Here is a 13,477-nt window from a genome sequence, read left to right as displayed (position 1 = left end):
CTAATAGCTTACTCTACCTCAAATAATGATCGCGCTCTGAAAAGAGTGCGGATTGAAGAAATAACAGCCCAATGCTTTCGGGAAACGGAAGAGGTCTTCCCAATGTATCATGCTATCCCAAATGAGACAACTGAAAAAAACTGCCAGAACAATGTCTCCATTCTTGGTTTCCAAACGTCTCATCGACGCCTTTGGCACGTGACAGAACTTGAAGAAATAGCCCAGTGGTGATCTCCTTCTAGAAATCAACAATGTCCATCCCCCGAAACTGTCCAAGATAGTTTTAATAGGGGACATACCTGATTCAGTAACCGCCCACAGAACTCTAATACCGTTCGAGGAGTGATATGCGAATCCGACTTTCTCGATCTCATTGAAGCAGAAATGCTGGAAGGGGTCAGAGACCTAAATGTCACCAATGTCCTGGGCATCAAAATTAGGCAAGAAAGCAAAGAGATACCAACAAAGCATCTCGTCCTCAACTTCAATTTAAGCACACTGCCCGAATACATTAAAATAGGTTAGCCAAAAATCAAACTATATATCGCTAACCTCGACGGAAAGTACTGCCTTTATTTCGGCGTAAAGACCACAGAATGCACAGAAGTTACGGTTAGTATGATTACACCCTGGCGACGTAATTTACTTTTGGCGAACATCGAAAAGTGTTTTTGGTCGATAATAGTAGTAAATATAGAGAACTTTTTTATTCCGACAATATGGTGTTGTCTGAGTTTATACCTCTGGAGAAATGAAAAAAAAAAAAACTACTTTTTATAAAAGGCTGGAGTCCAGATGTTTTTACTGCCAGCGATACGGCCATGGGTCGCCGAGTTGCCGTGGTCGACACACGAGCGCAAATATGAGCCTTACATGACCATGTTTCTGAGAACTGTGAAGCAGCAGTACTGTACTGCGCAAACTATGAAGGGGATCACCCTGCCTACTCCAGGTACTGCCCAACATGGAAGACTGAGAAAGAAACAATCACTATCACAGCAAAAGAAAACAACTCGTACAAGTAAGCACGTGTGCAAATTTGCGTGTGGGTGCATAATACTCTGGAACTGCCGGGGACTTTTAGGCAAGTTAAGCGACAAAAACAAATCTTTGCTTCAATGTCTTCTGTCGCTGTTTGCACACAAGAAATGAATCTAGTTTCCCAGCACGTAAATTTGCTTAAGAGTTACGCTGTTTTCCGCGGCGACCGAGAGCAGGCCAGCAGGCTTTCGGGCGGAGTCGCTATTATAGTACAAAGTGGAGTCGCAGGTCATGAGGTAGAATTATAAAACTAGATTACACGCTGTAGCAGCCACTCTGCTTACATATAAAACCGTAACAGTCTGCTCCGTATACCTCGAGCCTCACATGAATGTAACCGACATTGATTAAGAAAAACTCGTAAAGCAACTGCCAGAACCTTATCTGGTACTTGGACAGTTCAATGCACATTCCTCTTCTTTGGGAAAGTGAGGAAACAGGTAGCAGAGGTCAGAAAATAAAGGAATCTGTTCTCTGTAATGAAATTTGTTAGCTGAACTCTGCCAAACCATTGCACATACTACACCCCAACCTCGGGAAAAATGAGTTGTTTAGATTTATCTTTTAGTTCATCGTCTGTTTATAGCGCTACGCTCGCATCACTGAAATATTGTGCTGCTGCAATGACACCGGAACCTCCTAGGTCAATCTTTCTTCATGACGTTCGCCAGTTCACGCTTTTATTACGCCATGATACCTTCCTCACTACAGGTGACAGCAATGCGCCGGTGATGACAAAATCGCGAAAACCACGAAACACGTCTGCATGCACGTCAAGAGCTCTCTGGAGAGCCTTTTTTCAAAGGGGGTGCGTGTATGGGGAATGGTTTTCAAAACCTCGGGCTTCAGGTTCATTCCAAATAACATAAATGCGCTGCTTTTTTAGTGCATTTTGTACTCTAAATTACTTTTGAAAGTGCAGCTGCCAATAAATAATTAACTCTAGCTTTCCACTGTCTTGCGAAATGAAAGTTGCTCATGGCCTATCTGACCAACACTTCGCATACAGTTCTGACTGAATGTTTCTCGGACTACATTGTAGTCTACGCAGTTTAATTGAAAAAAAGAAAGCAGGCAGAAAGACATTTTCTTGTGGCCGAGGAACACGTGCCCTATTTTCATTGCATATGCTTCTTGCTTTTATTGCACACAGTGGAAATATATTAACGATATTAAGGGAGTAAACCTGGCTGACATCAGAAATTCAACTCGAAAGAGCTTACATTCGCAAGGTTTGGTCGAAGGTTTGCGTGAGTGGAAGTTTGTTAGAGTAGACATAAAATGCATAACAATTGCCAGCATATAAAAATTCCGCCGGCAACAAAAACCGCCTGGGTATATGGCTCATGAGATCGTCTTACTCCGACTAAATATTTATTATATTGTTACCGTCGCAAAACCTTTCCGCGAAGTCCGTTTAGGCCAGGCGTACCAAGTATAATCCCGATACTGTCCAAATGATCCAACATCCACCATGTTCGCACTTCTCTTTCGTCTTCGCAATTACATGGCAACATTTCGCTCAACCTGTCCCAGAATCTACTTAAGTATTATTCGATCCGACGTTTTATATAATGTTTGATATACATTACTACAGTTACTACAGTTACTACAGTTACAGTTACTAAATATACATTACTACGTACTACAGTTGTTTCTGTTTCATGTTTTATTCTTGGTACTAATGTTGGTGAGCCTTGTATTGAGGTGTATCTTTTGTTTACCACTTTACTCTCCTGCTTACTCTGTAACCCCCCTTACACAATGCCCCTATGGGGCCTGTAAGGTATTTTAAATAATTAAATATACAGACCAAAGACTACATATTTCAACCATGTCTTTATGTAACGTGAAAAAAACCTCACTGACCCCGCGCAGTGGCATGAGGTAGAAAATATTGATTTCCTGAATATCAACCTATAGAACGAAATGACAATGCTTCTTATAGCACTCTAATGGTGATGATCACAAAATGAACAAGGGAGGGGAAAACCTCAGGTTGCTTGAGCCAACGTTTCTACAAGGGGACTTGTCTTCGTCGGATTTAAGCCGCCGCGGTGGCTCAGTGGTTATGGTGCTCGGCTGCTGACCCGAAAGAAGCGGGTTCGGTCCCGGCCGCGGCCGTTGAATTTCTTTGGAGGAGAAATTCTAGAGGCCCGTGTACTGTGCGATGTCAGTGCACGTTAAAGAACCCCAGGTGGTCGAAACTTCCAGAGCCCTCCACTACGGCGTCTCTCATAGCCTTAGTCGCTTTGGGACGTTAAACCCCATAAACCAACCATAAACCAACCAATTTTCGTCGGATTTTTATGGCGCCAGGGCATCTGTGGCCAAAGAGCGCCATGGCACAAGGTATATCCTTCTATTCAAGGGGGAGGGGGGGGGGGGGTTCAAAGACACACTTGTCAAGCGTTTTGCCGTAAATGAGCCGAGCACCGGACCAAGGGAAAGCGCATACCTTAAGGGAAATGCTTATAGCATTCCAGAATAAACAAGAAATTGGAGGGGCACTTTAAGGTAAAATGCGAAAGCATTCATGAGTTAATGCCCTTATGTGCGGAATTGGTTATTCTTGACTTTACATCTGCTGATCCCCGAGAGTCATCATGCCATTTCCGGCGCATTGGCGCAGCGGCTAAGCGATGCGCCTCTTACATGCAATGGCAGGTGCTGCCACCTGTGGAGCTTGTGCGACCCAGGTTGCTTTTACCGAGCAACCAATCATTAATTTCACTGCCGCCTGCCACTGTGGTCAGTTTACACAGAATCAGATGGGTGGTTGGGATGGTGCCACAAGATCACGTGACATAGTGACGCACCTGGTTGCTCCGGAGATTTCGCCCTCACAACGGCGACGACGACGGCGCCTGGTTTTCTGCAGAACGAGAGAACTGAAGCTACCGCGTCACAAAAAGTCACAGGGATGACGTGCAGCCCGTAAACAAAGAAATAAGACAGTGTAGGTAGTGGCTCAACAATAACCCGTCACAACGTGGTTCCAGGTTTATCTCCGCGAGTGGCACCTTTTACGCTAGCCGGCAAGGCAGACTACAGGGCTCTTTCCGCTGTGTTGCCGAAGGGGAGCGATGAATCATGTCATTCGCTTTTGACTTTCTACCAACATAATCACATGCTGCAGCAGGCCCGAATGTTGTCTCTTGATAGCTGTTTGAGTACTGGTGCAAAATTATCCCCCAAAATGGAACTTTTCTGAGACAAATAATGAAGCGCTAAGCAACCAGAAAAAAAAACTCACTTTTGTAATCTTCCCCAAATTGCTAAATTTTCTACAAAGAAATGCCATGCCCTTGAATCGATGCCTATTTCGGTCTGTTATGACTCCCAATAACGTTCCAGTGTATTATTTCACCTGCGCTCAAAGCGCATGGGCTAATCGAGCGCGTCTGAGTGCTGTCAAACTTCCCCTGTAAGTAATTAGTGCTTTGGAAAACCTTCAGCGCCACGTGGCGATGACTCAGTGAACGCTGCAATGTTTAAAACCACGTCGCCGGGAGCACATATGAGAAAGCGATGTTTATTGAATTGTGTTCAGAGAATAGGGTCCTCGCATTGTTGTTTCACTCAGCCAATCAGCGCATAGGCCGCTGACGCACTGCGGCTGGCACGTGTCGCATTTCACAACGTCATCTGGGCTCCTATGCAAGATTGCCCGAGTTCTGCGCTCGCCTGAGTTTTCCCGGAATTTGCACTGCGAAATTCAATGATCGAATATAGAATGGACTGTGCAAAACGAGCTGATAATAAAATGGCGATCGAAAGCCGCGTATGTCAACACACGCGCACCCTACGCTGGCAGCATTCACATTTCAAACACAGTAGACTTCGCAATTAAAAGTGCCAGCGGCGATTAATGTTATCAAAGCATCTGTCCAACATTCTCGGACAGAAATATTGAAAAGCTGAAAATTCTAAGACACTTTTATAGAAATATTGAATGTAATGGTACATTCTTCTGATATGTAGCAAATTCTTTCTGTTAAGACCAAACTGTGAGAAAACGGAGAAAGTTTAGCAAAACATTTTGCTCTTTCTGGCAGCGTATTTTTGCGAAACTTGCAGCTTTCGTTCCAGACTAAATAACCCACTACTTTTTCTTTTTCTTAACTCCCGTCCTATAAAAGAAGTTATAAACCTGTTGCAAAAACTCTATCATGGTCATATTCTATATTGCCCTCACAGCTAGCGGTTTATTCAAATCTGAATCCCATGGAAAAGCGCAAGAGAGTGCAGGAGATTTCAAGTGATTTCTCTTCCAAGCTTCCGCTCCTTTATGCTCAGAATGAGAAAATTTTTCAGGTGTTATTGGCTTCCTCCGGATATTTTTAAAACTCGGTGTCTTCGGTTAAGTTTGGCCTTTAGAGGTGACTTTATGATTGCTTGTTTTCTTTGATATAACTTCTCCTCCCTAGCACGTTTAAAAGAACTGCCCATTTGTTAGAATTGAAGTATACTTCGGATGAATTCATTTCATATTTACGAAAGCATTAAGATGATGCTGTAACTGCATAAATAATTTTCGACGTATTTCAAAAGTGCTCGAAGTGACGTATTTTTGGCATATTTGAAGAATATATTTCGAATACTAAGCATGAAATTTCTGGAACGTATCTCCTATATATTTTTAGTGTATTCATGAATACAAAATATGTTTAATATACAGTTTCAATAGTCCACCGTATATTCCAAACGTTGTTGGCCTCCGCGATCCTTCCGGTCGACTTGCTCGCTGGGCCTTACGCCTCCAAGAATATGACTTTACTGTGGCATATGAAAGCGGTCGCCACATGCTGATGCCGACTATTTGTTCCGTTTCCCTCTACCAGACACGGCAAGCTGCGAAGAGGACTTCGATGACTGCTTATCTTCTGTGTCTTCCGAGTTTCCCAGCCTTGCGACTTTTCAGCAAGAACAACTGAAGGATCCTAGTCTCCAAACGCTGTTTTATCAAGCCCGTACATCTGCCCTGAAACGCAGTTCGTCGTATCGGAGGGCGTGCTCTTTAAAAAGAACTATTCCATCGAGGGTGCACGTTGTTGAGACGCGGGTTCTCAGATGTCGTCGGGACGCGGGTCCGCTGTCGCCGACCGGCCGGAGCAATGAAGAGACGGAGGGTTGATAAGGAGCAGCGTGAAAAAAAGGTCTATGTATTCACATATTTACAAGCAGCGAGAACCACGATATATGGCACGATGTAACACAACAGGAAATGACCCAGACAAAGGAGACGGGAGCCCTTAAATAGAGTCGTCACAGACTCCCTCCCATTCTCGTCCAATCAGGAGCGTCCTGGTGGCTGATTGGCCTAGAAGGCTTGAATGCCATCTCTGGTAACGTTCCGGTAGCTGTCCGGCCCGAACGCACAACACGCTCCACGATGACGACGCGCGGGCTCGGAGAGACGCAGGCTTGGACGCCGTCCTTGGGGAGCGTCTCTTTAGCTCACCGGCCGAACGCGCAACACTCTCCACAAAGACGACGCGCAGGCTCGTTGAGACGCAGGCCTGGACGCCATCCTTGGGAGCGTTCCGGTGTTGTAAATTCACGTTCACAACAACTTCTGCTTTTAGTTGTCCCTGCCAGTCTTCGTGGCGTTGTTCTGCATGTCATGCATGACGATATTTCTGCCGAACATCAAGGCTTTTCTCGTACATTCCACAGGATGCGGCAACGCTTTTACTGCCCTGGACTTTACAAGACAACTCAGCAGTACATTGCAGGATGTCCGCAATGTCAACTCTTTAAGCATCGCACTGCCTCGCCCGCCGGCTTGTTGTAACCGATCAGACCACCTCACTCCCCTTTTGAGAAGGTCGGGGTCGACTTGCTCGGTTCGCATCCCAAATCTACCACGGGCCAAAGCTGGACTATTGTTTTCGTCGACTACTTGACTCGCTACGTGGAGACAGCTGCTCTCATGACCGCCAAAGCAACAGACGTCTTGCCCTTTTTGCGACGCTCAGTGATCCTTCTCCACGGAGCTCCTCGTGTCGTAAATCAGCGACCGCGGGCGCCAGTTCAGTGCCAATGTTGTGGAAGAACTCCTACAGCTCTGCAACTATGACTGTCGTCATTCGACGCCCTATCATCCGCAAACGAATGGCCTGACGAAGAGCATCAACCACACCCTCACGAACATGTTGCCCATGTATGTAGCGGCCTACCATATGAACTAGGACACCGTGCTACCGTTTGTAACATACGCTAACAACACCGGAACACACGACGTAACTGGATACTCCCCGTTCTTTCTGCTCTACGCACGCATACCCCGCACCTTTCTGGACACAATTCTTCCCTGTTCTGAACAACGTGATCCGTCCCTTTCGCAGACCCTTGGCCGTGCTTAGGAAGTGCGACGACTAGCTCGCCTCTGAACGCTCAGAACACAAGTTCGCACCAAGGGCCGTTACGACAGTGGACACATTGCGGTGACGTATGAGCCCGGTGAATACGTTTAGCTCTGGACTCCACTCCGTCGGCGAGGCCGACACCAGAAATTCCTCGAAAAGTACTGCGGCCCTTTCGTTGTTCTCGATCGCCCCAATGACGTCAACTACACAATCGCCAAAGTCACCCCAGGCAATAGCCGCTCTCGCAAGGTCTAGATAGTTCACCTACCCGTCTCAAACGCTGCCTTTACAACGCTGCGTAACTCGCTCGAGGACGAGCTTGTACTGCCCCGAGCGAACCGTTACGCCGCGCTGCGGCGCTGCACTGGGAAGAAGATTATGAACTCGAGGTGCGCGAGACTGTGATGGAGCCCGCCGGACGCTAACCGTTCAGTGACGTCCCCGATCCCTGCTTGTAAATAAACCCGTTGCCGAGCTCGCAACCTCGCATCAATATTATTATTGTAATTATGACACACAAAAATCATTAGTAGAGAGATGCAAATGCTGCTCTATATGACATGAAAACCAAGCATTTGCAAAGTTTAGCAGTCAGTTTCTTCGAAGGGCATCTTCAGGCTCGTATGCAAGCTCTTGTCCTTATTCACGTGTGTATGCTTTATCATTCGCGGCATTTTACAGCATCTATATCGGGGAAGAAAGCTGCGTTTGTTCTGCAGCTGCTACAGTGACACGCAATAACTTGTGTCATTTGAAAATATAACTTCTTTTTCTAAGTATTGCGCCGCTAAACAGAATTTTTAGGAGAAAAAAATTGAGTGGCGATCGACGATTAATAAAATCATGCCGGAAGCTGACTCTCCCATGGAAACAATTACTGTCCACTAATATAACAGGCAGTAAAATGAACGGCAGCGATAGATTTGTGCCGCAAGCTCAAGCGTATTTCTTGGGATATAGCCGCCTGACAAGCCATGTTCCTTCTCGTTGAAAAAATAGACACGTGGGGCTTGTAGAAGTCACGATACTTTCAAATATTCTCAGCGGAATGCAAAACTACGCTTCGAGGCCGAAGGTTGCGTGGAAAGTTTTCTTGGAGAGTTTCTGAACGGAATGACTCAGTGACATATTGTATTAGAACTGAATGACTACTGTCTGCATTATAACCTTTCCTCCGAAAAGAAAACTTTCTTTTTAGATCAATCATTTGCGGGAGGAAGGGAAGAGAGAGGGGGGGGGGGGGGGGGGGGGGGGGGGGGGCGGCAGCGCCACAACATCGCGACACATGTTGAAAGCGATAATGTTCAGTCGACATCGATAGGACAGTGATGACCAGACATGGGAAGCTTCAGTGTTCAACCTCTAGGCATTCAATCCCTAGTGACGTGGCCCGTGTCACTTTGAAGAAAGATATTCAATTATTCAGCAAGTACGGGGACCTGGAGCTAAAGAGATCAGAGGCACACAGGCACAATGCCCATACTTCCGTCCTCTGGCCGCGACACAGTGAGGTTGCTGGATGTTTCTCTCAATGAGACTCAGTCTCTGCAACTTCTGAGTTGTAAGCCGCGTTCATATGCTTGCGATAACGAGCACTTGAGATGTTCTGGAGGATTAGGCAACAAAATCTCCTTTAGAAAAGTACCACTTTCAAATCCCTTTGACACGTGGTTGTTCAAGCCTACAGCAATCTGGCAATATTTAATACCTAAAACGTGGGTGGCCTTGTTTTCAAACTAAGCGCGTCCGATGAACGAGACGCAGGCGAGATGAGTGAAATGAGTTCCCAAATTCTTGTGGGCGAATTAGAGCCAGATGCTGAATGCTCTGTTTCTCTGCCTCGAGTTTAAGGGTCTGCTCATTTATATGAAATGAAAGAATGTCTTTCTTTCCTGAAACATTAGGGAATGGAATAAGCTGCCGAGTGATATTGTAGGTGCTGCATCAAACGACGCTTTCTTTTCTATGTTCTAAATGTATGTGCATGCCTAGAGCTTTACATTTCATTTGTATTTTTCTGTTAATTATACTTTTTTTACGACACCTTTGCCTAGGTGCAAAGGTGTCGTAATTTGTGTAGTTTATGTATATATTAATGAGCCCGCCCCCCTCCCGTCCAGAGTAATGCCTTGGCGCTGTGGGTTCTTTGATAATATATATATATATATATAGTTGCAGCAGGTCTTATCGTTCAATGGGCCAGGAATACTTGTAGAAGAAGGGGTCAGGACATTGCAATTATCTTCATTTAATACCGACAGTTTCGAACGGAGGACCGTCCTTCCTCAGGGTATACCCTGAGGAAGGACGGTCCTCCGTTCGAAACTGTCGGTATTAAATGAAGATAATGGCAATGTTGTGACCCCTTCTTCTATATATATATATAATTCTCGCTGCAGTAGGAAGAACTCGAGTGCCATTGGGAGGCCTACTAGCGCCACTCAGAAAAAAAATTCTCCCGACTTGGCTAAGCCCGTTACAGACGAGCTTGAAGCTATCATTACTCTGAGGACATAAAGCTAATCTTTAAGCCGAGTAAATTGAACACATTGCAAAAGGTTTATCGCATTGGCTTTTATTTCACGCGCGGCCAGCTGCCAATACTACAGCTCGACTTGCCAGTTTAGAAAAACCGATTAGGTATTCCTGAAAGTTTGTGTGTTGGATTTCAATGATGCCGTAGCAGTAGTGAGGACTCGAGTAATATGGAAGAAAGAAATATTGTGAAACGACCAAGAAAGATATATTCAACGACTAACAAATTGACAAGCGTGAATATCGACAGAGCCATCAGCGCGCATCAATTTATTCGCGCTATGGACAAAACGTGCCCGTGACGTTTAAGGCTGTCTTGCACGCCAACACTTTTTTACGAGTTATCATCACTATCATGAACAATGTAGCATTGTCTGCCGTTTTCACAGTGTCTAGAACAGGTGTGATTTCGAGTGTGTTCCTCCCGTATTTTTCCGCGCACTTCGACGCCTAACACTGAAAATCAAAAGCAGTCAAGTAGCGACGAAATTTGAAGCTGCTTAAAACATCCGCACAGTAAAAATATCAAGCGATGCGAAAAGGCTATTTTTCTAGGAATATTCGCTTCAAGAAGTCTACAAGAGAAGTTATTTTGCGTATCTACATAAAGCAAGCAAGAAACTTCGCCAGTGCTATAACTTAAATTGTTCTACAAATAGAAAAGCCCATGCACATGGTGAAAGAGCACTGCCGCGTCTATAAGATTTAAACGTCAGTCTTGACGCGTTATCACAGGGGAAATAAGTAACGCCAGGAGCTCATTCATCAGATGGCAAAGCCGAGCTGCTACAAAAAAAGTGAAAGAAGTTAAAGAATAATTTTACCTGCAGGGCGTGGGCCCAGCCAATCACAGCTTTTCTGCCTGACTTTTGTGCTGGAATAGCTATGCATCATCTTAAATGTTCGGAAGAGCCTGCCCGAAAATTGTCCGCTTAGAGTTAATGCCCGTCTTTTATGAAAAACGAGGGTGCCGAGTAAAGACGAGTGGCGCAGACAAAGCAACTACCCGTGAGGGAACGCATTTTTCACCAGCGGTCTACTTAATTGCGGCACACAAGCGGGCCTCAGAGGTAATAAATTTGCGCTTTAGAGCGCTACCACTAACGCGAAAGCTCTCGAGCAAGGCGCAGTAGTGTTTCTATACGTAAAGTGCCCAAGGTGAACTTTACAGACTGTGGCATGCACGCCTTCTCCACCACTGCGCTCGTGTTGCAAAGAAATATAACGGCGTGCAAATGCTACAAGCAGGCAAGAATTGGCGAGAAGGCGGGAACGAAATACCAACACACTCCCGGCACGCTCGGAGTAAGGATTCCATGAGATCGAGAGCGAGATCCTTGATTTCGAATCGGCTGCCACCATAGAGCTGCGCGTGCGAAGAATCCCCGCCGCATAACTCCAACCACGACAGTGTAGCAACAGACGCGGCCACACGTACATGGGGATTCGCGGGAGTGGGGTGGGAGGAAGACATTCGTCATTTTTCCAGAACATAAGAACTCGTAGCTGTTTGCCCTGCTTTCTTCAATTTCCGCTTGCATGTTTTCGTTGAATTCGGAGTCCCTGACAAGGGGCAATTGACAAGAAGTTCGTTATAGTACCTATTGTCAAATATATCGGGTCATAAAATCGTAATTATTGCTACTGACAATGAATTAGTAGTATCAACGATGAATCAATGAGACTGGAGCGTCGTTTTGTCTCCATAGCCAGTGCTCACGCTCCGCATTACCATGCATGTAAACACCGCTATATTTTTAATTTTTAGAATACTTCAGTAAATTTAGAAGAAGCGGGTGATTAACTCTCTATTTCATCAATATTACACTATTCCTGAAAAAAATGGTAGCATTGCGGAAAGCCCTCATTTCACTCATCCTCTGAAAGTGAGCTGCACCGATAAAATTATGGCATCATTTAAAGAAACAAAAAGGATATTATATTTATGTTTATAGCGTAAAATGTGAGTATTGTTACTGAACATCGTTAGATGATATGCTCCCTCTTCTATTTGCAATGACAGGGAAGCAGTGTAGTTGTTTTCAGCCCTGCAGCATCTGGTCTATGAACGAAGAAATCGTGACACTGCTGATCTGGTTTGGTTTGGTTTATGGCCTTTAACGCGTCCCAAAGCGACTCAGGCTATGAGAGACTCCGTCGTGAAGGGCTCCGGAAATTTCGACCACCTGGGGTTCTTTAACGAGCATTGACATCGCACAGTACACGGGCCTCTAGAATTTCTCCTCCAAAGAAATTCAACCGCCGCGGCCGGGATTCCGCAGTGGTACACATTGCATGCTTTGAATATTCAGCTGACATCGGCCGATTGAGTGAGGCGGCTGGGCAGCCGGCTAATTGATCAGAAGGCTGCGCATCATGAAAGGTGAACTCAAGTAGACAAAACCAAAGATATTCCGTAATGGACGTCTTCTCTTTTCGCACGGTTTCCACTTACGAAGACCATTTGAGCACGCTTCAAGAAGACAATGCAGTGATTCTGCGCAACAGTATCACCACTCGTCAGATCTATATTTTTGTGTAAGTATGATGTTGATTACATTTTAATATGCTTACCCTTCTGTATCGATACTGGGTTCAAAAAAACTATAAAAAATTTTGTGAAGTCTTCAATTCTGGGGCGCGACCAGCATGGGTCATCGTCATCATCATCAGCTTGAATAGGCGCACTGCAGGCCAAAGGCCTCTCCCATGTCTCTCCAATTAACCCTGTCCTTTGCCAGTTGCGGCCACCATAGCCCACAATCTTCTTAATCGCATCCACGCACTTAACTTTCTTCCGCGGCCTGCTACGTTTGCCTTCTCTTGGAATCCACTCTGTTACCCTTAAGGACCAGCGGTTATCTTGCCTTCGCCTTACATGCCCTTCCCAAGCCCACTTATTCCTCTTGATTTCGACTAGGATGACATTAACCCGCGTTTGTTCCCTCACCCACTCCGCCCACTTCCAGCCTCTTAACGTTATGCCCATCATTTTTTTAAAAGTATGAAATGCTTTTAGCTCCCGTTGTCGGCAGTGTGGTGACGTCACGCCGAGACCGAGAGCCAACATCCGGGCACTGAAACGAGAGCATCCGGGCACCATACGACATTTAACGAGACTCTCTAAGCCCTCCTACAGGATCGGCATACAAGCGCCTGTACCTTCGCGCCGAACGGGTGGTGGCGTTCCTCCCTTGCTGTACGGTGCGGTTCGGGTGTCCACCGAGATGGCAGAGAATTACTGCTCCATTTCCTTTCCTCAAAAAGCGTTGCGTTCAAAGGGCAAGGCATCGCGCCGAACGGGTGGTGGCGTTCCTCCCTTCCTGTACGGTGCGGTTCGGGTGTCCACCGAGATGAGAGAGAATTACTGCTCCATTTCCTTTCCTCAAAAAGCCTTGCGTTCAAAGGGCAAGGCATCGCGCAGAACGGGTGGTGGCGTTCCATGGACTGCCTGGCAGCGCTACAACACGCTGTCGCGCTACACTCCTAAAGGCGAAGCTTAAGCGTCATTAATTAGCAGTTAATTAGTA

The sequence above is a fragment of the Amblyomma mixtum genome, chromosome 1 (genome assembly GCF_055824585.1).
Source record: "Amblyomma mixtum isolate Tamu chromosome 1, ASM5582458v1, whole genome shotgun sequence".
Taxonomy (NCBI): Eukaryota; Metazoa; Arthropoda; class Arachnida; order Ixodida; family Ixodidae; genus Amblyomma; species Amblyomma mixtum.
Note: the sequence above shows the minus strand (reverse complement) of the source record.